This window comes from Terrapene carolina, unplaced genomic scaffold, assembly GCF_002925995.2.
Source record: "Terrapene carolina triunguis isolate 2854851 unplaced genomic scaffold, T_m_triunguis-2.0 Scaffold89, whole genome shotgun sequence".
NCBI classification, from domain to species: domain Eukaryota; kingdom Metazoa; phylum Chordata; order Testudines; family Emydidae; genus Terrapene; species Terrapene triunguis.
The window spans coordinates 6616079-6644012 of record NW_020664440.1 but is presented as its reverse complement, the minus strand read 5'-3'; positions in this window follow the sequence as shown (position 1 = coordinate 6644012).

The following is a 27934-nucleotide window of genomic DNA, read 5'->3' as shown; positions in this document are numbered from 1 at the left end:
ATCAATTTCACCGTACACACAAACTGAAGAAAAAATATTTCCATCAATAATAATTGAAATGTACAGCTAGTCAAACTAAGAAAAATGCTGCTTCACAGTTTATTTAAGGAAATTTACTGTGTATATTTTGACATGCGATGTTGACAATTTGTTTTTTAATGTTTAAAGCTTTAACTTTTTGAAACTCAACATCTACTGTCAAATAATTTTTGTCTGATGCCATCCCGCCCATAATTTCCCATAAATGGCAAAATGTAAAATTAATAAAAAATGCTTAGAACCATCATTTTACACATGCTTAAAGATAAACGATATTATCCATCAAAATGTTAAAAAAAATAAAAATCGAATTCTGCCAAGCCTATACACCTCTACCTCGACATAACGCTGTCCTCGGGAGCCAAAAAATCTTACCATGTTATAGGTGAAACCGTGTTATATTGAACTTGCTTTGATCCACTGGAGTGTGCAGCCCCGCCCCCCCCCTCCCCGGAGCACTGCTTTACTGCGTTATATCCGAATTCATGTTATATCGAGTAGCGTTATATCGAGGTAGAGGTGTATATAGAGAAATTGGGATCTAGATACCAATGAAAGAGGAGCTGTATTGTTCCAACTCAGGACAGAATGGTGTGTCTGAAGACCTTGAATCGCATGTAAAAATTCTCCTGAAGATCACAGAGAGAAGGAAATTCTCTCATACAGAAGACCAGGAAGGTTTGGGGGAAAGGTGATCATTGTGTTGCCAGGTTATTCCACAGGTTATTCCTAAGGGTGGGGTTGATGGGTTATGTGTGCTCTGGTTTCCATCTCTTAATAGATTAGCTATGATAATAACCTTGAGATTTACGCTTAGAATACTTATTTTAAGAGTTCCCTTTGTATATACAGCTAATGTCCTGTGAGCATACACTCAACCTATGTAGCCTTGTTTAATAATGCAGCGAGTGGCCTTATTAGTTCTGTATCAATTTATTTGAACTAACCTTTAGAATTGTGTGTTAGGAGGTGTCATAAATGAACCTTTGACTTCAATCTACCCTGGTAATGCATAATCTTTTGTTATAAGGGGTTATGGTATAGAAGTGGGTACTCTAACGGTGATACCCCTTCAGCATCATGTGGTGAATTACCCACTTATAAAGAATGATGATAGTGAGGAATTCTAGTCTACCTTAAAAAATGAATACAAACTGGTGAGGGGATGGTGCATCACCCAGCACAAATAACTCTTAGCACATCCAGTTTTGGCTAGGGAAGATTAAGAAAAATGTAGGAGACAACCCATTACCCCAGCCTGCTTCAACTGCACATTTTTTCTCTGCAACCTTTTATTTATAATGCCTGAAAATGTAGATTAGCCGGGAATGGCTGGTAAACATTTCATTTCATTTCATTTCTTTCCACCTGTGTATGCACAGGGCTGCTAAAGTATGCCTTAGAAAAATAGATACCTCGTTTGTTGGATCTCATAGTTTTATGACCCTAATTTAGCTGCAAACTACTGATACGTTTCTTAGCTGATGGACATGACCATATAGGAAGATTATTGTGTCTTAAACATGTAATGATACATCCCAGGGCTACTGCAGCATCCACCCTACTATTAATTTAAATGTTTTAGGGCCCCTTTTAACATAAATGAAGTCAAGCTTTCTTAAATACAAATACATTGACTTTGATTCACAAACGTATCCCATTCACATCAAAGGGATTACTTCCATGAGTGTGTATTTCCAGGGTCGGGGTCTAAATTTGCAACCCATACATCTCAAGCCCAAACCTGTGGAAATACTGTTATGAAGAATGTGCTAATAAAGCTCACCTTTACCAAGTTCACATTTCCTTTGTGAAACCTTATGATATATATATATATATATATATATGAGAGGACGCTTAAGTGTATAAATGCCAGTATTTAAAGCACATTAGCCATATTTAAAGCTGGGATTTTAAAAGTCTTACACATAAGCTGGGTTTTAATGCTTCTCATTTAAGGAAGAGCTTGACATCATTTCAAAAAGATTTTGCATACAAGCAACATGTACTTACTTAAGAGCAACATGCAAGCCAGATTTACAATATCTTAATAACCTGTCACCTGATGTCTATTGCTTCTGCAGAGTGACTTACTCCAGACAACATAATTTTGGTTATGCTCCATTATTTGCTGTCACTAACAGTGTCAAATCTGAAATTTAGAGTCACTGTTAATCTGCTTAAAAAAAATCACAGGAGACAAGTTACATATGAAACCTTTTACTGGATTATGCTAAAAAGATCTATAGTGGCCTTTGTGTGTGTGACTAGGTTGTACAACCCTTTGTCCTTAAACAAGTCTTTCAGACTCTTATTGTATTTATTTCCCACAATTGACCATTTTTATCCAATGTTCCCCAGAATACAAATATTAGATTATAAACTGTTTAGGGCAAGGACCATCTTTCCTCTGTGTCTGTACAGCACCTTGCACCGTGGGGCTCTGTTACTGGTGGGGGCCTCTGGGCATTACTGCCATGCAAATACTAAATGGTAATAGTAATAAATTAATATTTGCTTAACACATAGTAGCTTCTAAATGCAGCAATTATATCATTTTAACAAATTGCCTTTTTTCTGGATGCCAGCTGTACTTTCATAGGGTTCTGTCCATCCCCAAATACACTCTAGCTAGTCTCCTGGGCTACACAGCACAGAAATAGCTCCCTTACATGGCTATGTAAATCCCTGTTCTGTCTTCTGCAGCCTCTGAAAACTGTCACGAGTCTCTGCCCACCCTGCTGCCATATATTTCATTCAGGTCCACATCCTGAGGCCAGGGCCATTTGCCTCCTGGACTGACTGAGTCTCCAGGACTCCAGGACTCCTACGCTGGTTCTCGTATATTAAGCCTCGTAAGACGTCGGCACAAATAACAGTTATGTGCTATCTCAGCTCTTAGGTTACATGAGGTATATCCTACCGAAGCCTGCAAGAGATGTATTCACACACATGTCTATCAGGTACAGAAATACGTATACAATGTATCCATTTCTTTAGATCTATACAAAACATATAGAAGAGGGTGAAATGCTGGCCCCATTGAAATCAATGGGAGTTTTGCCATTGACTTCAGCAGAATCAGAATTTCACCCTCTAACTCCAGCTCTATGTACCCTTGACAATACTTAAAAATGCATTTATCATCATTTATAGCTCCATCAATCTCACCTACCCCTCCTTTCTCCACTAACAACAGCCTGGCAAAAAAACAGGCAATGAAAAATGTGGCTTTTATTATTATCCTTTTACATTTTCATTTAAAGAGCCCTCCTTCCCTGCCCATCCAAACGTAGTATTTAATTGATATTGATAACTGCCAGGGACCATGCATAGTAGACCACAGAACAGTGGTTGACTCACTGCACAAGATTAAGGAGAAAACTACCTGTAAATATAGCATTGTATGGTCAGGGCACATGTCAAGACACAGAGAAAGTTCTATCTATTCACCTAATATGTCAACCTGATTTATCTATCATTTATACCCATGTGCACAGTTAGAGTGTGAGGAGTCCATAATGGCAAGAAGCATGACCCAAGTATTTTCTGAAGGGAGGCCTTATCATTCACTGGGGATGGAAGGAAGCAGATCTGCAAATGCGTCGTGTAAGGTACTCGAATGTGAAATCTACAGAACCATCAAAATCCACCTGGAACACTTTCAGGGATTGTTTTGTTTGTTTTCTTGTCTTCATACGACACTCAGAAATCTTTAGTCTGCAAACAGTGATCTGGCACAGCAATGTCCACTTTGAAATGTGATTATTATTATTAATGCTTATTGTGCACTGGCACCGTACATAAAAAGTGAATTTGTTCATTTTAATATCTACAAAATTCTGATCGCATTATAATTCACAAATCTGGAAAGAGAAAAATCCTTTTTCTGGTTCATGTTGATTAATTATAGTACTCACGGTACCTTAGAAACAATGTATTTGGAACGGAGCAGGAGGATGTATCCATGCCATATGATGTTGTCAGTGGAACAGAAAGTTTACCATCTGTAACAAAGGAGAATGTGAGGCAGCATCTATTAAAATTAAATATTTTCAAATCAACAGGCATAGATAACTTACATCTAAGGGTATATCTACACTGCAGGGTAAACCCAGAGTTAGTGGGACTCAAGTCAGCTGAGCCATATTAGGGAACTCTGAGCTTACCCATCTATGTTGTATTTTAACCCTATGTTAAGGCTTTTCTAACCTGTGCTTGAACCTCTGGCTCTGGTGTCCACACTGCAGTGCACAGGCCCAAGTCAAAGTAACCCTATCCCAGAGTTCCTAGCATCCTCCCTGAAACTTGGCTGCGCTAGCCCATGGATCATAGTGCACTGTGGGAAAAGTTTACTGCCCACACTGCACATGACAGCTCGCTTTGCAGAAGCCTTGATCAGTTCACTCTCCATTGCAGACCCAGGAAGCTCTCTGACCGCATGCTTGCAGATCGGTGATCGGAAATGAATGGCTTAACGCTGACCTGAGTTGCTACTACAGTATTCGCAAAGTGGAAGGAGAGTGGTTTCTGTTTTGAATAGAGTAGATTGCAGGCGGTTGGGATAGAGAGGACTAAGGAAGTTGTGCCGTGGAATTGTGGGATACTTCCAGCTGACTCACAGGACCCAACTCAAGCAGGGCTGTGTCTGCACTGCAAAGTAATAGGGCTCAGACCTGGGTCCCAACTACCGGCTTAACTTGGGTGTTGGACTTTTGGGACTTGGGGTGATTTTTGGGTTGCTGGACTCAAGAACCAAAGGGAAAGGACATGGCCCAAGTTGCTGGGATGGGTCTTTGCGCATGGTTTGGTCTATGAACCCTAGTTGTGGTGTTTTCCCAATTTAATGCTGATGTTGTTTACCTCATGTTATTAAAGATTTTCTGCTACACCGAGACTCTGTACTTGTGAGAGGGGAAGTATTGCCTCTTTGAGGTGCCCAGGGGTGTGTGTAAGATTTTCCCAGGTCACTGGGTGGGGGCTTGAGCCAGTTTTGTGTTGCATTGTTAGGAGGAGACCCCTATTTACTGAACCCGGCCCTATTTACTGAACCCAGCCCTATTTACTGAACCCGGCCTGGCAGAAGGGTTACATTCCAACTGTCCATCTGGTAGCATGTCAATGCTTGCTTACCTGTGACCCATGATGCCCAGCCCCAATTTGAGGCGCCACCCCTGCTGTCCTATTGGTGGAGTCCCAGAGCAGCTGATTGGCCTACTGGTTCTACTTAAGCCAGCAGCAGGAACAGGCAACTCTCTGAACCACTGGGTTCTACTCTGTTCTCCCTACTCCCCTGGATTGATTTCTTGGCATTCTATCCCAGTGTGACTTGTGGCATCTGATTTGTGGTTCTGACCTCTCGTTAGTCTCTTGCTTCTGACCTCCTGGTAACCTGACCCAGCTGATTCCTGTCCTGTGACTGTGGACTCTGGCTCAGACTACTAGGTCTGGCTGCCCATGACCCAGCTGTGACACCTGGGAAATTAATTTGGATTAAGTTAGGGTGTGAATTTAAAATCAAACAGGTATTCCTGATTTAAGTCCCTTTGTGGATGCTCTTAATCCAGAGTAAGAGTACCTTATTTTGGCCTGGTCTACACTACGACTTTAATTCGGATTTAGCTGCGTTAATCCGAATTAATCCTTAACCCGTCCACACAACGGATCCAGTTACTTCGAATTAAAGGGCGCTTAAAATCGATTTCTGTACTCCACCCCGACGAGCGGAGTAGCACCAAAATCGATTTTGTAAATTCGAATTAGGGGTAGTGTGGCTGCACACCACCGAATTAATGTGGTTAAAATTAATGGGGTAGTGTGGCCGCACACCACCAAATTAATGTGGTTAAAAACCGAATTAATGTGCTTAGTGTGGCCGCGCACAATCGAATTTATACAATCTGTTTCCCAAATTCGAATTATCTAAATTCGAATTAATCTCGTAGTGTAGACGTACCCTCTGAAATAGTTTAAGCCAATTCAGAATAAGTCATTCTTATTCTGAAATAAGAGTGTCCACACAGACAGTTAATCAGGAATAACTCCCCATGTAAAGAAGCCCTTAGATAGATTAAAATTAGCTCACTGACAGATCTCAACATGTGGTTGCTAATGGGGAGATATCAATGAGTGGGGCCATTTCTAGCGGGGTCCTCCAAAGCTTGGTACTGGGTCCAATGCTGTTTAATATTTTTATAAATAATCTAGACAATGATATAAAATCTTTGCTGGTCAAGTTTGCAGATGACAAAGATGGGTGGGGCAGTAAATAATGCGGAGAAGGAGAGGTTATTGTTAGAGTGATCTGTATTGCCTGATTAGATGGCTACAATCCAACCAATTTTCATAGTGCCAATTCATAGTTCTAATAGCTAATACTTCTCGGAACCAAGAATGCAGTTGTATCTACAGTACAGGAGACTTTGTCTTGGGAAAACAGTGACTCAGAGAAGGACTTCGGAGGTGTCATAGATAATGAGCTCTCAGTGCAATGCCTTGTCAAAAAATGGGATCCTTGGATGTATAACCAGAGGAATTTCAAGTAGAAGTAGGCAAGTGATCTTGCCTCTGTTCACAGCATTGGTAAGACTGCTACTAGAATAATGTGTCCAGTTCTGGCATCCATGCTTCAAGAAGAATGAGGAAATAATGGAGAGAGTTCAAACGAGGACCACAAAAATGACCCAAGGGCTGAAAAGCAACCCTTATGACGTTAGACTTAAGGAACTCAACCTATTCAGATTACCAAAGAGAAGGTTGAAGGGTAACTTGGTCACTGTGTATAGGTACTTCCATATGGAAAAGATACCTGAGGGTGCGGGGCTTTTCCATCTTGTGAACAAAGGCATGTCAAGATTCAGTGGCTGGAGGTGGCAGTAAGATAAATTCAGCCTTGGAATAAGACACAATTTCCTAGCAGTGAGGGTAATTGAACATTGGAAGATCTCACCAAGGAAGGAGTGGACTCACTATTAGTTAGAACCTTTAAGGTGAGATTAAATATCTTTCTGAAAGGTATACTTTAGTCCAGCTTTTGGGAGAAATTCTAGCCCAGTATTTGAGGAGCGGGGGTCAAACTGGTGGTCCTTTCTGGCTTTGGAGTTTGTGACTCTATAAATCCCCCTCTTTGTTTCCTTCCTTCATGGGCCACAGTATTTTCTGCATTGCTCTCAAGATACTCATAACACACACAGCTTTTCATTAAGACAATTACTATAATCAAATCTCGTGCTTCAGGGTTTCAGCTGGTTGTCTGCAGGGATGAAGGAAAGAGTTTTTTTTTTTTAAAAACAGATTCACAATTGACCAGCTGTATCCTGGGTTTTTATTTCACCTTTTGCTGAAGCATCAGAGATTGGCCATAGCTGGAGATGGGACACCAGACAGGGTAGACCAGAGTTTGAGTGTACAGAGAATTATCACTCAGATGCTTGGCTGGCTGGTTCTTGCTTACATACTCGGGGTCTAGCTGATGGCCAGATTTGGGGTTGGGAAGGAATTGTCAAATTGGCAGGGACTTTGGAGTGTGAGGGGACTGGGTCAACTTCCTCTGCATCATGGGTCAGGGTTCGCTTGCTGGGATCATCTGGGCATATCTCACCTAATCAATTCCCTTTCATTGCAGGGGTCTTGCGAATTGGTGGCACAGTCACTCCTGTTTTCTGCCTATGGCACACAACAGTTAAGTCTCATGTGGACTGAAATGCTTTAGTCCAACTAAAGGAATTGGGCCCAATGTAGGGATATCTTGGTGAAATGTAATGGCCTGTGATACACAGGATGTCAGAATAAATTATCAAATTGTCCCATCTGGCCCTAAACTCTATGAAATATATTAAATGAAAACCATGAAATTCTAAGATACTAATGTCTAAAGCAGTCATATTGTCAAGAAAGCTCTCAGGGTATCAATTGGCAGCAAATTTGGCCATGCAATTATATAATGTTGTTATTTTCCTAGTGTTGTTTCAACTTGATCCATTCTTAAACTTAATTTTCTTTCATTAATCTCTCATCAGCAGACTGAACTCATCCATAGCATCAAAGCACTACACCTTTCTCAATCACTGAGAAATTAGTCTCAAATTCTTTCTCAGTTGCTGAGCTCACCAGTTACAGTTAATCCCATGTGTTAGCATTTTCACCACATAGATCAATTGTTTCCCAAATGCAATGTCAGATCCTGGGTAGGTTAGAATATTGGGGTGAAATCTTGGTCGCATTGAAGTCAATGGCAAAACATCCATTGACTTCATTGAGCCCAGTATTTCACCCTTAGTTTTTCAATAACTGTTCTAACATGCTGTAACTCTTCCATGCTGCCTGGGCAAACCAAGCTAGAAACTGTTTTAGCTGGGACCATATTTAAATTCAGTTCCATATCAATAACTTTACAAGTCATTGTAGGGCAATGAGATATCGAACCTTTGGGCATAATAAACCACCCACCCTTGACTTTAACTTCTGGCCAGTTTAAAGAAAAAAATGGATGGATTAATAACAGCGACAGCTTGTCACGTCTTTCTCTCACCACAGCCCATCTGACCATCCCTTATCTAGATGTTTAACAAGGAAAAAGGTTGAAAGGATACAGTGGGAAGGAGATGTCAGGTCCACATACAATCAATTAGCTAAGCACCAAAAGTGAGAGAAAAATCGATCTTCTACGTATGGGCATAAGCTCGGAGCTAGGCAAAGAATAAAACTACAGTACACCTACCATACACTAAAACTACAAGCTTGTATTGCATGTATTGTTGACAATGGAATGCAGGCAACTTTGTGTACGTTCAGTAGAAAAGTGTGGAAAGGAAAGAAGAGTTTCCTGATGGAGCTATCAGGAATGGGAGGCAGTGTCCATTTGTGTGACTGGACATTAGAAGAGAGGTAGTTGGGTTGAGGTCCTGGCCGACAAATGGCGGTGGGAGTATTGGAGTATGTACTGCATTTTCATATTGCATGTTGTTTTTTTGTAAATTGAATTAATTGGCAGGGAGCTCAGAGTTCATGGATGGCTATTTCTAGTAAAAATCAAAATAATTAATTAATTAGGTATAAAATATATTCACCCTGCTGTGTGCTTACTACATACTGGCCTTGCTTTTTTTATTCATGTACTGCCTACAGGGCCAAATATCTGCATGGCTTTGGTGTTTATGATCTAGGCTTTGGATTGCTCTTTTTGTTCATAGCTGTGATCATGACAGAAATCATAATACAATAGTTAGTGCTTTGTAATGCTTTTTTAAATGTAAACACTATTTAAACGGCACCCTAGTCACTGTATATAATAATCATCTCTTAGTACAGCGATGGATAACATCTCAGAACTGCCAAAGCACCAGGGTTGTTTGAGTGGCAGCTCAGGTTCCCCTGACTGTTTTCAGTCTCTGAGGTGGGAATGTTTTCTGTATGATCTTCCATTTCCTCCAAGCTGTGACTACTGCTAAGGTTAGTGCTCAACTGTGCTCCTCTAACATCTGATTTCACAGAAAAGAACATAAGAACACCTAGGAGAGAACACAGCACAGCACGCCAGCCCTTAGGGGAATGGAGTAGTGCACTAGGGAACTCCACACATTGACATTCTACATTCAGTGAGTCACGGGGTAAAATCCAATCCCTTGTATTGGCTGCTGGTGTGCAGGGTGGCCATCAATGATCTGCTCATGGAAGTGATGGCAATAATTTCATCTGTATTAGGGAAGCAGCTGGGGAACAAAGGGTTAACAGGAAATAGGAGTAAAATTTGCTATTTTTGTTACTAATAATTAGAGCTCATTAAAAGCCTAGTGACAATATTTTGAAAAGTTTGAACATGTCATCGAAATTTTGAATTTAAAAAATTGTCGACCGAGTCTAATAAAAATACTTTGTTTGAGAGCATTTTTTCATCTGAGTTCCTCCAAGTGCTTTGTTAAAAGGCACGTGTCATCCCCATTGTACAGACAGGGCAACTGAGGCCCAGAGACAACTTGCCAAAGGTCAGACAGGAAGTCAGTAGGAAAATTGGGATTATAAACTAGGTCTCCTGACTACGAACCGCAGGCTAAACTTAACAATGAGGCCTCCCAAAATAATCCATCAGGAAACATGAAAGAGTCATTTCCTTATATTTGATTTGTACAAAACATGCATACTTCTCATTCAGAGACAAAGAATTCCTTGTGTGAAGGTGGGGTGGCGGGAAGGGTGCACTGATATTTCCATTATATGGAGAAATAGCACTTTAGGATGCTCTTGGCTAGTCTACAGGTGCTGAATTTTCTCAGTGAAAATGGCTATATTAATCCACATGCCAAAAGCAGACACCTTGTCAACAAATTAAAAGCAATGCACCATGTAGAGCAACCTTCATCAGCTTTTATGCCCAAGATGTACTTTGTGAAGAAACTGGCCAACATATTTGGGTTGAGGTTTTCCAAGGAATTCAGGGGAGTTAATCACCCACATTCCATCCTGTTATTTCTAAATTCACAGACTCCTCAATGCTCCAGTGTAACTTTTTCTAAGGTTAAAAATTTCTAAGCCCTCTATTATAACTTCTGATCCGACTAGCTGAGATTCAGTGGCAACATGCCAGGTTGAAAATGAGGCTTCAGTTAAGTCAATGCAAGTTTTCATGCCAACATTCTAACCTAGGCGGGGACTGGCGTAGCATTTGGGACACAATCTATCTGACGAAAATTCCCATTAACTTCAATGGAACTAGGACTTCACCTCGCTGACTTCCATGTTTGAGGAGCAGACCCTATGCTTATTACACAATACATTTTTAAGTAGCACTTAAACCCCAGTACATAGGTTAGGTAGAATCACCTCTGATGTAATAAGAGGTATAGGGCAGACTTGGACTCATAAAAGCAGAGCGAGGAATCCAACCACAGTCAAAATATACAGAGATATTCATGAGCTAGAATCTAGGAAGCAGGTGGATGAGTGTGTTTGGTAAAAGCATATCGTTTGTGTATATGTATATATGTATGGTGTGTGGATATATATATATATATATATATATATATCAATCTCACCATATATAAAGATGATTTAATTACAATAGATTATGTAGTTAATCACAGGAAGGTCAGACATGGAATGCAATGCTTTTTATATAAAAAAAAAGAACGTTTAAGATGGCAGATAATTCAGACCAATGAGCCTAATGTTACACGGTTCTCCAGTGCACAGTGATAAAAAATGCTCCCATTTGGATTTGTTGGCATGGCATAGTCACTTTGCACTGGTGGAAGTGACTGCACAAATTGCAGGGCATTGGCGAAGCAGACACTTTATATATTGTTCATTAATGGTTTTGATTTTGTGAAAATATTTTTGTATAGATTTTATTTGGGTTCTTACGACCATAGAACACCTTTTGAATAGCAAACTTGCTTTCTGTAACCACCATTGCCAACTCACTGACAAAGAACGTCACCGGAAAATTCACTCCCCAAAAGTAGAGAGAGGTCTTGACGGACGCCAGGGGCAGCTCTATGTTTTTTGCCGCCCCAAGCACGGCAGTCTGGCGGCCTTTGGCGGCATGCCTGCGGGCGGTCCACAGTCACGCAGATTCGACGGCGTTTCTGCGGGTGATCTGCCGGTCCCGCGGCTTCAGCGTACCCGCCGCCGAATTGCTGCCGAAACTGCGGGACCGGCGGCTCTCCCGCAGGCGTGCCGCTGAAGGCCGCCTGACTGCCGCCCTCACAGCAACCGGCACGCCGCCCCCTGCAGCTTGCCACCCCAGGCAGGGGCTTGCTGCGATGGTGCCTGGAGCCACCCGTGACGGACGCAGCCTGTATTTTGCAGAAGTCTTGCTCATTCAATTGATCATGAAAAGCATGACTGCAAGACAATTTGATCAGCAGAGAATATTGCTTTAAGCTCAATAGTTATGAGAAACCAGAAATCTTTTTTTAGTCCAGTTGCTGGGTCTGGGGAGGGGAAGGGGTGGGGTAGCACTTTACTTTGATACTCTTTTCCAAAATGTCAAGTAGCAAATTATCAAATTTTGCTGGCATTAGTGGAATGACCATCCAAGACCAAGTCTTACTGAACTGTAAGATCCATTTCATAAAACACTTTTCAAGTGATTGTCATGTGCTTCTCTTAGAAAAAGTATGGAACACAGTGAAATATGCATTTAGTGATTAATAGACTCCTTGTCATATGCAATTGGTTCCCATTCTGTCACGCTCTTGAGGGGGAATATTTAGATCTGCTGTACACTTTTGATTAAGGTATTAAAAAAAGACGTGGAATTGCTGCAACTCAAAATTGCATGAAAATCACTGTGTTTACTAGAAGAGCCTGAAGTTACATGATATTTGGAGATATATATATATATATATGGATATATATATATATATATGGATTTGCTTAATTGTTCATTGAAAAAAGATGCTGTTATACTAGCAATCCCAGCATAATATGACATACAATTATCAGGATGCAAAGGTAAATGCATCCTCTTTCTCTGTTCATTGTGGCATTGCTTTAATTTCACAACTCAGTAGTGCAAGCATCACTGGAATTCTTTTAAAGGACTGAATAATTGATCTATAAGAATTAATGGATGCACAGAGCCAGATAAGAACAGTAGCATGATACTAGTTAATACAAGAGTCAGCTGTAGGGAATGAGACTGGGTGCTTGGCATGCAGTGTAAAATTAATTGTTTCATTATCTTTTACCAGATCAACACGGCCACATTCTGAAAGACACATCTAAGGACAAAAGTCAGCTGAGGATGAACTTCCCTTTACATAGGCCAATTATTTGATTCTATAAAGAATAACCTTAGAGGACTGGTCATGGAACTTTATGGATGACAGTCCAAATCCAGTCCATGTCATGATAGCTAAAAGATTAACCTTCTGATGCCCCTTCTGTGGTCTATGGCAAATGAACTAGATGGTATCTGTCCATACCATCACTACAACACAAATGGTGGATGGGAAAGGAGAACCTTACCCTAGAGGTCTTCTCCCTCCAGGTCAGGACTGAAGCACATTGGCAGAACTTCACAGTCATTGTCTGTGTTATGACCATTCTAGGGATAAATACAAGGGTGGGGCTGGTGTTGAGAAATCTGTTCCTCCAACTTCATCCTGGTGCCATTCAAAAGCTAACAGAGCCTAGCAGGATGAGACGGCAAACCAGATTCACCAGCTGGGGCATTCCAAATAAAATGCAAATGCTTGACTTCAATCCTACATCTCTCTCCTCCGGGCAGGTTTATTAATAAACAAGATGCAAAAAAGGCCCAAAATAACACAGAACGCTTGGTAACAGAGACCTTCCCTGTTTTCTACATATGAGAAAAAGAGGGAACCTTCCTCCCAGCTAGCCCTTCTCTTGGCAGCTATGTCAGGACCAATACTAGGGTTTCCCTGTTTCTAAGTCGCTCTTGTCTGCTTCCTCTGCCTAAGCCTTATACCTGACTTCATGCAGGTCATAAACTCACTCCAAGTCACATGCCCTGTGACTACAGCTGCCAGTTTTATAGGATCCAAGGGCTGTAACAGGTGCTCTGGGATAGGCGTACGCACCTCAAAGCCAAGTATCTGTTACAGAGACAAACAGATGGCATTTAAAAATACACAGAAACTGTGAAGGAGGCTGAACGGACACCCTTATTAAAAACAGTTCAATAGAAAGATTAGAGGACTAAAAATAAATGAATGTGAAATTCCAGAAAGTGTTTCTATGGACTTTTCAGAGGCATGCAAAACTGACAGTGAGCCACTGAGCAATAAGAGCAGAGAGGTGCCCAACTCCCCTAGGCACCTTTGACAATTCCAGCCCAGGCACATATTTCAGCAAATGAAGAAACAGCGACATTGTTGGATTGTTACTCCACAGTACTAATATTTCCACTCGCAAGGGCTGATCCTGGGACGTGCTGAGTGCCCTCAACTCTTCTCAATTTCAAGGAGCGTGGCAGGCATGCAGTGTTTCATGTAGAAACCTCACAGGATCAAGCCCTTACAGAGGAAATAGATGGGAATCTGCATATAGGCCCAATCCTGCAACGTGCTGAATCCCTTCTGCATAACTGCCATTGACTTCCATGGGCTAGCTCAACCACTGCTTGGTGCATGTGAAGGTATAAAGGATACCATTCCTCTGGCGTCAGAGGCCCGCAGCTGGCTGGCTGATTGCCCCACCTCCAGCACCGGAGAAAGAGCTGGAACTTACTTAGCTGACCCTTATAAAAGAGGGCAGCAGGAAATTGAGGCAGGGACTGTAACTCCTTCTAGAAGGCTGAGGGGCCAGGGGCAGTGCTCTCAATGGACTGCTACTGGAGCCACTGCAGAAAGTAATTGCTCCAGAAACCAATGGACAGAGCGGGGAGACTGTGTGGAGTCCATTGCTGAGGCTCGGAGGTAAGAGAGAGGAAATTTTGGTTAGTGGCGTGAGGGGCAGACTTGGGGATGGGTCTAGCTGGCCTGCATAGACTTCTGAGAGAAGATTCTGCAAGGTTTTGATCTGGTTTGTTAAGAAGGCTTCCATAAAACAAGTAACTGCTGGAAACTGCTTCCTTGGGAGAGCTTGGACAGAATTAACCCCGGGAGTGAGCTGATTCAGGAAGAGTGAGGCCTGGTCTAGTAGAGGAAGGGCACCATACAATGGGCCTTTCACAGGGCAGAAGTCAAATTGGAGAAGGACAAATTGGAGAGAGTCCAGCGGAGGGCAACAAAAATGATTAGGGGGCTGGGGCACATGACTTATGAGGTGAGGCTGAGGGAACTAGGGTTATTTAGTCTACAGAAGAGAAGAGTGAGAGGGGATTTTATAGCAGCCTTCAGTTACCTGAAGGGTGGTTCCAAAGAGGATGGAGCTCAGCTGTTCTCAGTGGTGGCAGATAACAGAACAAGAAGCAATGGTCTCAAGTTGCAGTGGGGGAGATCTAGGTTAGATATTCAGAAACCCTATTTCACTAGGAGGAATGGATTACCTAGGGAGGTGGTGGAATCTCCATCCTTAGAGGTTTTTAAGGCCCAGCTTGCCAAAGCCTTGGCTGGGATGATTTAGTTGGTGTTGGTCCTGCTTTGAGCAGGGGATTGGACTAGATGACCTCCTGAGGTCTCTTCCAACCCTAATATTCTATGATTCTAAGTCACTGGGTGAAATTCTAGGCCCCATGGTGTGGAGAAGGTCTAACTAAATGATCACAACAGTCTTGTCTGGCCTGACTTCCTATGAAAGTTGAGAACATTCAACAACTTGCAGGACTGGATCCCATTAATTTTCCCATATACAGCAGATGGAACTCCATGGTATATAGATAAAAATAGATGGTGCAAACAAGACTGTATGCACTTACAATAAATAAAGGATCAGGCTCAGAAAACACAGGGCCAGATTTTTCAAAAGTATTTAAAGATGCAGCTAGGTGTTTAGCAGGATTTTCAAAAGCACCTTGGTGCCCAATCCCCTAAAATCCCCCAAGGCATTTATCTGCATCTCTAGGTAAAAATCTCACCCTCAGTTATGAGTGCTGTAACAAAGTTCCTCCTCTATCTTGGTGGGTCCTGCGCTTATTGGCAGATTTTCTTGCCTCAGAAATTCACCATGTGGGTTGGGGAACAGCCCAGAGACCTTCCCCTCTGGAAGAACCCACAGTCCAGGTCAATTGGGAGATTTGGGGGGAACCCAGGCCCACCCTCTACTCCGGGTTCCAGCCCAGGGCCCTGTGGACTGCAGCTGTCGATAGTGCCTCCTGTAACAGCTGCATGACAGCTACAACTCCCTGGGCTACTTCCCCATGGCCTCCTCCAAACACCTTCCTTATTCTCACCACAGGACCTTCCTCCTTGTGTCTGATAACGCTTGTGCTCCTCAGTCCTCCAGCAGCTCACTCTCAGCTCCTTGTGCCGCTTGCTCCCAGCTCCTCACACTCACACCACAAACTGAAGTGAGCTCCTTTTAAAACCCAGGTGCCCTGATTAGCCTGCCTTAATTGATTCTAGCAGCTTCTTCTTAATTGGCTCCAGGTGTCCTAATTAGCCTGCCTGCCTTAACTGGTTCTAGCAGGTTCCTGATTACTCTAGTGCAGCCCCTGCTCTGGTCACTCAGGAAACAGAAAACTACTCATCCAGTGACCAGTATATTTGCCCTCCATCAGACTCCTGTACCCCACTGGTCTGGGTCTGTCACAGTGTTTAAAAGGAAGGAAACTGGTGAGCTTTTAACAGACATATTTACATTACATTTTATTGTGGAGGGATTCAGAGGAAAGTCACAAACAATGTCTTGGAGACACTTTTAAGGGATTTGGGAAGAATACACTTGCTGGAGTACATTAGGATGAAAGACAGCCAAGCCATCATGGATTCAGGGTGGGTGGGTGCATCGCTAATCTGAAAAGGATTCTTTGAAGAATGCTATAATGACAAATTGGGGAAATTCAGTTGACATAGCATAGTTACATTTTCAAAAAGCATATGATAAGTTTTAACACCAAAGCCTCCTGAAAGTAAGTGTGCATTGCCTCCATGTTTGCAGCTGATACCAGAATTGCAAGTAGCAAATAAAAATGAAAATGCAATCTGACTGTGAAGGATTTGCATCATTAAGAGAATGGTCCAGCAGTTGCCAATGCAACTGCGAGTAGACGAATGCAAAGCTATTAGTACGAAAGCAAGTATCATTTGCTTTTGGAGATGGATGCTATGTCATCTGGATATAGTTTAACAGTTCAGTACAGGGTATTCAGATACTGCGGTTGGGTTGGATTGTTTTGCTAAAGATCCAGATCAGTTAAAGTGATCAATCACATTTGTCATGTCTGCTAACATATGTTGAATTAAATATTATTCTTCAAGGCAATCAACCTGCAGGGGTCAGGAATAGTTTTTCCCCTTTGTACAGCATATCATATCTGGCTCACTCTGTTATTTCCATTCCCTTGAGTCATCAGATATTGATCATTATAATGGAGACATGAGACCTGACCTGATGGGTAAAATAGTCTTAAAATGTAGAGGTCTGATCTCAGTTCTTATCTTATCTGAGTTACTCTATAATTTTGCATTCCTGACTATGATATGATCTACGGTTGGACTGTCCATTAAGGAGATCAGAAGCCCAACAAAATATAAAACAACTCATGAAGTCCTGAAACATTTGCCCATGTCTTCACATACTTCAGTTTATGTATAGAGAGAGGCATCCCACTACACTTCGCATCATTGAGTGTGAAAAAGGATTTTGACAGGGTGGATCGACATCTCCCATTTGTGGTCTTAGTTATTTCCCGTAGGGCAAGTCTTTCACCATTCGATTTGATTTTTGTACTGTCCCTCTAAGCCTCTTCTATTCACCTATACTACAACTAAAGCCTCTTCTGTTCATTTCCTTCTCCCAGTTGAGTCCTTGGCTATACAATATACATAAAATTGTTCTTGGGGATTACAAAGATTGTCATCTCAAGCTATTGTTTTATACAGATGTGCTTTTATGTCAAAGTGTAGATGCTTCGCTCTCTATTTCATGGAGGCTATTGAAGCATATGGATATGCTTCCTATTTCAGATTGAATTTAAATACAATAAATCAAAAAGATTTGCAGTGGGTTACCTATGTGGATGCTATTTTACACAGGAGTTGCTGCGCTGATGGATTCTGACATGATGTAATATCTCAAGAGCTTTCTTACTTCTAAACCATGCAGTTTGTTCAAATCCAGCTTCAGCCCTCTCCTGAGCAATGCACAAGTCCTGTCATCCACATGGAACAATCTACCATTCACGCTTTGGAGGAAAAATAATGTTACCAAAATGACAATTCTGTCTAAAATGTGGGGGGGTTTTTAGATATCTGATCCCCTGCCCATTGAGCATAAGCCAGTTGCTGAATCTGTGTGCCACACAAAGTGAAGATGTTTTAATATGTTTGCTCTCTCAATACAGAGGTTTTCTATCCTCAATATGTAGCTTTACAAGGTGGCTTAATCACCGGAAGGAATAGCTTATTTGCTTGTATTTACAGACTGGAATGTAGGTATGCATTGGAGGGTAGTTAAAATTATTTTTATTGCATATACTGTATATGCAAGCGGTTGGCATAGCAGTGATGAGTCCAGGCTTGTTTGGTAAATGCTTTTTCCTATCCAGCATTTGGCAATTTCATTAGAGTTCTCTGGTTAAAACTTTTTAAAAAAATCTGTGTATGAAGGGAGCATTGTGACACACAAAATAACTTCTTCTGATGACCTTGGTAATGGTCTGGCAATTTTGCTTTTATCTTATCACGGTGCAAGCCCCTGTGAGATCTCTCCTTGTCGCTTTTCTAGTGGCTTTAAGAACATATAAATTGATATTTAAGATAGCTGATATTTAGGAACATAGGCTTTGCCAGAGCAGAGGTCCATGTAGTTCAGCATGCTGTCAGCAGCAGTGACTAGTACTAGATGAAATGTCAAGAAATCCTGCATCGGTAGTTATGGAATAGCCTGCACATACAGAAATCGCCTTGCTGACGCCCATCAGTTAGTCTGGTTTACACATAGTAGGAGTGGGTGCTACTCCTGGTAGTAAGTTGTCTTTTTTTGTTTTTCAGGATTGGGTTCTTCATTTGTAACTTTTGGAATGTGTACATGGGGATTTTGGGAAAGTCACACTCTGTACACAGAAATGCATAATAGCATCAATCTTTTTGATGCGACTTTTGTAGATATTTGCAAAGGATAGTCCTAATCAAGCCACTGACGAGCTCAGTGAGATGTGAAAATTCCTCAGTCAAATCTTCCTGCAATATTTTAACTTCTATAGCTTGTTCTGAGCACTCAGACAGGAATGGCTTCCTGCAATAGTGCTGGGCTGGCTACGGAGTGAGCTTTAACTCAGACACATTTTTAATAAATTTTGAGTTACAGCCAGGATCTTTCACACTTTAATAATATGTATGAATATATTTTACTATATATATACATGCATATTTGATAAATAATAAAATATACACATTGTACTTCAGTGGCTAAATTGTAAAAGGGGTAACAAACCACATTCTATAATTTGCAGATACAACTTTGTGTATGTAACTTTAAGTGCACCGAACTTGGATTTGAAAGCTACACATGCCAAAACATAGCATAAGCCAATCTCTAAATGATGGCTAATGGTAAAATAGCTGTCTACTGTAGTTTCTTCAACCTTCCACTGATACAGCTGGCACTGGCCACTGTAGGAGATAGATTGCTCGACGAGATGGACCATGGGTTTGATCTGGTATGATATCTATGTTCTGATCTGAAACGGTTATTAAATCAGGCCCTACACAAGTTCGAGTAGGGGCTTTTGAAAAGGTATCCTTGAAGTCTATTAGTGAAATCCTTGCCCGACTGAAGTCAATAGCAAAACTCCCTTTTACTTCAGTGATATGCATTCAGTCCCTGAAAATGGATCTCAATTATGTGTGCTCTGGTTGGGCCTGGAAATGGGTGTAAATAATAACCAGTGGAGATGTACATTTAAATGAAGCAGAATAGATTTCGCATAACGTGAAACTTCTGAACAGTACTGGGCTTTCATGTCCCTGACACAGCTGAGTTACCGCCTTATTCTGTTTCTTCTGGAACAGATGGTGACATTCCAGTCCCCACAAACACTGAAGGCGTTCAAGAAAATGCAAGGAAAAGAATAAATACTTATTTATACACACAATTCTGGTTTTATATAATGAAAAAAGTTCCTAGTTTGCTTAAATTGTATGAAGGGTCTTTATTGCTTCATATTTAAAACTGCATATTCCAGCCAGTGTGTGTGTATTTTGAAATTCGTAAGCCATGCTTTAATGCGTTGCTGCAATCAATTAAATGTAAAATCCTATCTGACTATTACTAAATACACTACATCTTTCTAGAAAACTAACCATGGGTAGATCTCAGGTTTTATTTTTCATTTTGTTCTTGACTAATCGGTGCAAACAGCATGCCAGTTCATCGGAGACAGAGCAGCAAGCCCGAGGCCTACACATAATCATTTTTCAGAGGAAGAGAGAGTCAAAAGTAAAGTTGAACTGTAAAGTTGAACTGAGCAAATCTAGCAACCTGGCTACAGATTTGGTATTAACAAACACAGACTTTAATAGTACCAAGGATTTAATTCAAAAAGTATGCTCTGGATGACTAGGGACATAAAACTGAGAGAGAACCCTACACACCATGGAGAAATTGGTGGCATTTTATTTAAATAGAGGGTTTGTTAGACACGCTTGCATTGTATTCAATCACATTCATAGAGTTTAAGACCAGAAGGGACCATTAGATCATCTGGTCTGACCTGTGGTATATCACAGGCCATTAAATTTCACTCAGCTAGCCCTTATATTAAGCCAAATAAATCCACAGGAGATTAAACTGTTATGTGGCACAGGCAGAAAACAGGAGAGACAGAGGCAACATCAAAGCCTAAGGCCCCTGCAATGGTAAACAATTGATTAGAGTAGAGCAGTGGTCTCCAAACTTTTTTGATCACGCACCCCTATCAGTAAAAAAAATGTGAGCACTCACCCCCTGCCGTGTCGGCTCTACCATTTTTGCCGAAGCTCCCGCCCGAAGTGCCGAAGCAAAAAAAACCAAAAAACGCTCCTCCTGCCGCGCACCCCCAAAGATCCACTTTGGAGACCACTGGACTAGAGAATCGATTAGGTGAGAGATGCCCAAATGGTCTGAGCTGGTGATCTGTGCCCCATATGCTGAAGAGGAAGATGAAAAACCCAGGGACAAATTCTGCCCACTTTCTACCTGCAAAAGAAGATAGAATTTGTCCCAATGTTATTTAAATGACATATACAAAAAATTACCTGAAACCATACACCACTATATGTAGGTAACATAATTATGAAAACCCAGGAAATCCAGCAAAAGACAATATATCCACTTGTTCTAATAACTGACCCTGTATATTTACTCTAATTGTTAGCACAGTTGCCAAAACTCAGTGAAAGTTTATCAGATGTCACAATAACCTCTAATCACAAATGTTGGTGAGCCACGGTACAAAAGGGAGACAGACTGAATTAGTCCAAACAAAAAAGGCCGCTTGATATGACTCAAGGAGTGTGTTAAGATCATGCTTGGTAAACAAGAAAAGTATGGAACCAGAAATCCATGAACCAAAGTTGGTGTGTCAGAAAAAAGTCCTAGTTGGTGGACAAAATGCGGAGGGGATGAGCTATTCCACCCACCATTCCCTTTGTGGATCCTTAAAGAAAGAGCAAACTTCAGCATCATGGCTGCCGCACCACCATGGAAGCCCACACTGTTTTCATCCTGATCTTGAAAGACGTCCTGACCAGACCAGGCCACAGGGAGGGACCCAGATAATATCGCCACCTCTACTGGCTCCAGCTGAATCCCAGACACCACCTGGGATGAAACAGGAATGGACTGTAACAGCTCCAGCCCATCTCAACTAACTTCTTCTCTTTCTCCCCAAAAGGACAGTTCTTACCATCCTAAATACGCCCTGGCTGACTGTCAAACAAGAGGGGGTTTCCTTCATAAAAGCTCTTCAGCTACAGCGAAAGGGAACAAAGGAGGTTGTTAAAATGAAAGCCTCATTTAATACTTACATTTCAACTGCTTTTCCTTTTTCTTGTATTTATCTTTAGTAAAAGGGGAAGGATTTTTAACGGTGTGTTTGCCATGGTGCTAAGCAGGCTCAGATCTCTATCTATCAAATCCCGAACCGTGTTTAATGTTGGACAGTGACTGAGTTATGTTAACATCTTTAGCCCATATAGTCCATCTATATTAATACAGTACACCTCACCTGAAACCTATGGCCTTGATCTCGCTAGATATGGGCAAACAATAAGATTTTTCTCTCTTTCCCCTTTTGATGCCTATTAACTTGCAACAACAAAAAATCTAACCCTCTGAGTAATGATTTAGAATACTTAAGCCATTCAGGAGCATAGACATGCTGCAGTCTTCTTGCAATTAGCTAAGCAGGTCTCCCCGAACAAAATATCCCATGTGACTGGGTTATGCCATTATACATTGCTTATGTATGCAGACACTTCTTTGAAATATGAGTATTTTCAGAGGCCTGTTCTCTACAGTGTAAGCCATTTTCTTACCCAGAAGGGTGCATGGTTCCCACCTGGCTTTGGTGCCAGAATGAAAATTACAGCAGTGCGAATGGGGGTTACTTGTGGCAGTGTACCTGAATAAACTGTCTATCCACAGTGATAGTTCCAGAAATGGTGTAATAGTGAATCCTTTCACCACATCCATCGGTGACATGGTTGGTTTATTCTTTATGGTACCAGCTGATTTCACTCCTTCTCTCTTTACCTTTAGGTTTAACTTCTCTTGTGCACTAAGAATTAGGGGCCAGCATAAATCCTTCCACATTATACATTTATGCTCTCCTTTCATATTCAGCTCACACGCTGTCCACCATTTCAGTATTCAGTCCTGTTACTCCCACTGTGTCACACTCTGTCTTTCACTTCTCGGCCGTTCCTGTGAGCAGTAGTTGACAACTTGACTACTCAAGCTTTGAATTATGGAGCAGTCGTAAATGCACTAGAAATTGCAGTCTTCTTTGCTGTACAGTGTTTGCTTCCAATCGCTGCAAACCACCTGCTTGGTAACTTTTCCCCCTCTGTTTTTCAAATCCAGAAATCTTTCACAAATACAGTGCCAAAGCATCCAATTTCCACTTACCTGTCTGTTTTAGCTGCCGAATCTCTGTTCTATGGAAAACAGTTGAAGAGGTTGCTATTGTAGAACTTACAGTCATCTTTTTGTAGCTTCAGATCTTTGATAGCTGTCAGAATGCATTGCTTTCTTGCCTGATCTTTGCATGGATCTTCCATCAAATCTTGCCTTCCTCTGCAATTCAGCCGTCCAGATAAGTGAAATTTTCTACTTCTTTCAGTTCTTCTCCTGCAAACATTACTCTCCTGTCTGCCCCTATTTCTCCTACCTTCATCAAGTTTGATTTGGAAGCGCATATACGCAGCTAATATAAACAAACACAAAAGATGTTATGGGTACATCTGCCGAGATTTAGGTACCTCTAAGCACAGGCATACCTAGCTACTCACAGTCAGACTGGGAAATAGGATGTCTGCACCATTACTACCCACCTGGGTACCACTTTTTTATTTATATGTCATTGCTGGATGTGCATCTTCTAGAAGATGGAAATGCTGATTTTCTTGGGCTGTAACGTTGTCCCAGAAGTATCACCTTTCAGGTGCTATGAATAATGTGGTCACTGCAGCAAAATGGTGCGGATGTGACTATTTTCCTTGAGCTTGCATGTAAAAAAAGGATGGCAGACATTTTAATACTCACACCTCTAACTGAAGCCAATGCATCCGGCTCTATTCTTGTATTCTTGACTTCCCTTGTATTGTAAAAAATCTCTCTCATTCCCATTTATTCAGGGATCTTACTGTCTTACATTTACTGTTTTACACGTCTCGATATCCAATATGTAAGTACAATATTTATAGTCCAATGATTTATTTTATAATTATATGGTAAAAATGAGAAAGGAAGCAATTTTTCAGTAATAGTGTGCTGTGACACTTGTATTTTTATGTCTGATTTTGTAAGCAAGTAGATTTTGAGTGAGGTGAAACTTGGGGGTACACAAGACAAATCAGACTCCTGAAAGAGGTACAGTAGTGTGGAAAGGTTGAGAGTCGCTGCTTTAGATGACTGATTTCAACTCCCATCTCCGTATCTGTACATTAATATTAGTGGTTTATTTTAGGAAGGCATTTAGGGTGGAAATTATTATGTGGACTTTTAAAGCTTTGGAAGTTCAAAGATTGCAAATGTTAGCTGTTTATCCAAACCTGTTTGGTCTGTGTTTTGTGTGGCATTTACACTTCTGAACCTGGATGAAACTAGAAGATGAAGAAGTCAATGATTTTTTCCCCCCCTAGAAATATCTTCAAACCTCAAAAGTTTCTGGTTTAATTTGAGGTTGAATCTTCAGGGTGATTTTAACGTTCTGTATGGTACTAATTTACATTAATGATCTCTTCTGGCCTTAAAAATCTATCAGTCTGTCTAATCTGTTTGTCCATTCTATGGGTGCCCAAATACTATACAAAATATCTTCTGATGACAACAGATACACACTGTTCAACACCTTAGCAAAGTCAGTGGAGTTAGAAAACATCAGGTATGCTAGACTCTGTTCAATGATTGACTGAAGAGTAAAAATCTGCTGTGCATGAGATTTGTGGGGAGGAAGACCAGCCTGTTGTCTTTCACACATTTACAACAGCTTCAACTGACCATGATTACTGATTACCATCCTGGAAGTTCATACCTTGTGTTTCAACTAGTCACATGACTTCCCTTGTATTGAGATGCAAATTATTCTGTGCTTGGACGTTCGCCTTGTCTCCTCCTCCCTCCCCCCGCATCCCACAGATCTGGTGTACTCAAGGTTGTTGCAATTCCATGAATGCCGATTGTGACATTCCATTCCATATTCCTTATGAAAATATGCTCATGATATGAATATGACATAACTGAGATGTACTTTATGCAAGATGGGTCTTATAAGATATCGTTGGAAAGATTATAATTTATTAAATGTTATTATCCAATTTGTACACCTGTATCATTTCTGTATCTGAAGTTAGGATTATTGACTATATATCTTAGGGTACGTCTATACTTACCTCCGGGTCCGGCGGTAAGCAATCGAACTTCTGGGATCGATCCCAGAAGTGCTCGCCGTCGACGCCAGTACTCCTGCTCTGCGAGAGGAGTACGCGCAGTCGATGGGGGAGCCTGCCTGCCGCGTCTGGACCCGCGGTAAGTTCGAACTAAGGTACTTCGACTTCAGCTACGTTATTCACGTAGCTGAAGTTGCGTATCTTAGTTCGAAGTGGGGGGCTAGTGTGGACCAGCCCTGTATTTCAACTATGCTACTTTGGCTAACACTTCAGGTACAACAATGGAAAAGCCAGGCAGGGCGGATGGCCCATCAGCAAGAACAATGGACTGTGAAAAGGCTTGACCTTCCTGTGGACGCTCCACACTGCCACTGACTCATGGACGCTGAGATCCTACAGAGTCAGGTGGTCTTGTCACCTGATACTAAAACATTACCTGGGACTTCTTGTAACTTTCCACTGGAAGGGAAGGGCGGGGGTCAGGTTTGGGAAACAAAGGATTCCTGCCATCTGTAAATCCTATTTAAGGGTGGGGAGGAAGGCAAACGGGGCTTCTCCTCTCCTTGGCTTGTCTGCCCAAGAGAAAGACTGCAAAAGGGAAGTCAAGGGGGAAGTCCAGACTGAGACGGGTCTAGTCTGAAAAGGAAGATAATTGGAACTCTGAACCACGGAAGCTTTGCAAACTGCTTGCAACAACATCTAGGGTGAGAAATACTATTTGTAACCAATTTCTTTAGTGAAACTGGCAGGGCCGGCTCTACTATTTTTGCTGCCCCAAGCAGCGTGCCGAATTGCCGCCGCGGACAGCAGGGGCATTCCGTGTGCCGTTAGGATGGCACACACATTTCCGCAGCGGCAGCAATTCGGCGGCAGCTTGGGGCAGCAAAAACACACGGACTGCCGCTCCTTGCAGATTGCCGCCCCAAGCACCTGCTTGGAATGCTGGTGCCTGGAGCTGGCCCTGGAAACTAGCTTAGTTTACGTGTTTGATTTCATTTTCTTAGTAATTTGTTTTGTTCTGTTTGTTACCCCTTTTGCCACTTAAAAATCTGCCTTTTATAGTTAATAAAATTTGTTTTGTTTATTATCAAACCCAGTTTCTGTCATTTCTAATAGGGGGTGGGGGAGGACGGAGGTAAGAACTGTGCACACCTCTCTCCACACTGAGGGAGGGAGCGAATTTCATTCTATATCTTTGGGTCTGCACTCCAAGGGAGGTGGACATCTAAGTGCTGGGGCAAGTCCCTGAAGCTGAGTCTTCCCAGAGCTGATCTCCAGCTGGGTGTGGCCCTGCCTGTGTGTGTGTTAGAGGAGTTTTTAAGAGCCTGGCTTAGCAAGACAGGTTAAAGGGGGCCCAGGCTGGCAGAACAGGTAGACTTAGGGGTATCTCAGCACATCAGGAAGCTTCCCAAGGGGTCCAACCTGTCACACCGATAAGGCCCGGAAATGTGTCATAATCTCAGTAGCTCCGAGGCACCACTTTGCTAGTTCAGACAGCCAAGGGCTGCAACACTGCCCATTTACTGCAGCTCTTTTCAGACAGACTGCTCTTCTCCATTGGTTCCGCTGCTCGTTCCTTCGCTTGCCTACCCCATCTCCCTGCCATGCCCACTTCCTCTTTCTCATCCCTACTAGGCAGCATGTTTCCTACTCCTCTCCTGATGTCTTGCCCAATTGCAGCTACGATATTCATGCCTGACAGGTAGCTGCTCCTCAGACTCACTTTGGCCAATGGAACCAGGGCCGGTGCAAGGAAGTTTTGTGCCTTAGGCGAAACTTCCACCTTGCGCCCCCCTCTCCGCCCTGAGGCGCCCCTCCCCACAGCAGCTCCCACCTGGGAGCTGTGCAGCAGCTCCCCACCCCAGCTCACCTCTGCTCCGCCTCCTCCCTGAGCACGCTGCCCCACTCTAATTCTCCTCCCCTCCCAGGCTTGCGGCACCAAACAGCTGGTTGGCGCCGCAAGCCTGGGAGGCGGGAGCAGCGACGGCGCGCTCGGGGAGGGGGCGTAGGAACACTGTAAAAAAAATGGGAGGCACCGCTTTTTGGTGCCCCCAAATCTTGCGTCCTAGGCAACCGCCTCGTTTGCCTAAATGGTAGCACCGGCCCTGGATGGAACCCTTCCTGTTGCTACTGATTCCATACCCACGAGCCCACCTGGCCAAATGGTGCACCCTAGGCTTGGGGCTCCATGGATTATTATTACCATTAATAATCAAGGTACAACATGCCAATCTCCTTTAAAAAGACAGTTGGGCTGTGCTAAGTTGGCAATGCAATAACCAGAGTGCAACAGGATATTTAACAAGATCGATCTAACCGAGTATTTATAAAGGTTTATATTATTTAATGGCTTTTGGTTAGTTTACACTACAGCACAATAATTATTGTATATGTTCCTAGGCCACTTAGAAAGCAGGCAAGAAGGATACACAGGAGATAACCTTCGTAAGCTCAAGGCCACTAGACAATAACAGAGCTGTGGCCAGGATTAGCAATTTAATGGGCCAGCCACATTCAAATTGTTATATAACTACAGAACAAACTTCTCCAGAGCTACTTCAATCTGCCTTGAAGATCTGGTTCTAACTTTTCTGAAAAAGCCCTTTTATCTCTGTTCACTTTTGGTATGAAGAATTTTTTTTTTAAGGTTAGTTTAAAGGTGACCAGAGAAATGTTAAGTAGATCAAACAACATCAAAATTATCTACTGAACGCCCCCAAAGAAACCAAGCAAGAGGGTTCTGCTTGGTCCTGCTGCCATTACAGTTAATGGCAAAACCTGCCATTTGCTTTCAGAGCAAAATTGAGTTATTTTAACAGAATGAAACTTATTCCACTTTGTCTTCTATTTCAAGTCCTAAAGTTAGATTGTGCTTTCCGAAATTTTAGTCAGCACAAAGAAGTAAGTGCTATTTGTTAGCACCTCCGTTGGGAATATTTGGTTATAGCCACGTCATTTTTATGCATTGTTCTGAAGTACTTTAGGACTGTGCTTGAACTGAAAATAAAGAATGAATTGCTGTGCATTTGGTGCCAGAAAACAGGCTTCACGTAGCAAGCTCAACATGGGGCCAGTCCACGCATTGGTGGTAGTAGTAAGTGTTCACAGGATATGCTCCAGGGATAGCGTAATTGGTAGCGATTGCACTAGGGAAGGTGGGGGAGGCCGGAGTGGGGAGCAATGCAGATTTGGAGGAGCAAAGAATCTATAACAGGGGTCGGGGGAGTGAGAGAGAC